Source organism: Spodoptera frugiperda, chromosome 5 (assembly GCF_023101765.2).
Source record: "Spodoptera frugiperda isolate SF20-4 chromosome 5, AGI-APGP_CSIRO_Sfru_2.0, whole genome shotgun sequence".
NCBI classification, from domain to species: domain Eukaryota; kingdom Metazoa; phylum Arthropoda; class Insecta; order Lepidoptera; family Noctuidae; genus Spodoptera; species Spodoptera frugiperda.
Genome location: NC_064216.1, coordinates 10,807,120 through 10,807,834, shown reverse-complemented (window position 1 = coordinate 10,807,834; position 715 = coordinate 10,807,120). Strand labels below are relative to the sequence as shown.

The window sequence follows — 715 nt, the reverse complement described above, 5'->3', positions numbered from 1 at the left end:
GTCACCAGAAAAAATCGGATAGCTGTCTAAAAGTATAACAAACCTTTTAAGGAAAAATTCAATAAATATGTATATTTAAGGCAAGACATTCTTATGACAAGCTTTCTTAAAAAGAAGAAATGGTCTCAAATAAAATATTAATTGTTATATAAAAAAGAAAGAAATTATTAAGAATAAATTTTACAACATGAAACATTAAATAAAAGAATTCATTGTAAGTGTATCCAAACGTAAAATAGTCTGTCAAAATGATAATAATATCTGTCAAAGTAAACGTTCCAGGTTAGCATACAATTTTTCTGTAATTATTATCATAAAAACGATGAAACAAAAATAGTCAAGTTCTAATGATTATATTGGTAATAACTATTGAAAAAAAAGAAATTAACTATTTTAAGTTGCTATTGAGACAACTATGACTAACAGAAATGTTACGGTATAAAATTTCTTTCTCAATGTAATTGGCTCAATTGCTTTTGAAAAGTTCTAAGATTTATATAAAAGGTAGTAAAATAGCTAAGGTTTTATTTGAAATATTATGTCGTTTTTATAGATTTATTTTATGTATTTCTTTATCTCAATAAAATCTTATTTCAAAGTAATATCGTAGATTGCGTGTTTTTAAAGCGCGCGAAGTGTTCAATGTAATACAATCGTCTATCTTTTGCATTATAGTCTCCTCATCACAATCGATGCTACAGCTCGAGAATCGTAG

At 25.6% G+C, this 715-nt stretch overlaps 1 protein-coding gene across 5 annotated transcripts in view; it reads right to left on the bottom strand.

The window, feature by feature from the left end:
* The window catches only part of LOC118272073 (protein spaetzle 4), a 484,075-nt gene that overhangs the window by 437,942 nt on the left and 45,418 nt on the right, over positions 1 to 715 (bottom strand). The gene's annotated exons all lie outside the window — the stretch shown is intronic.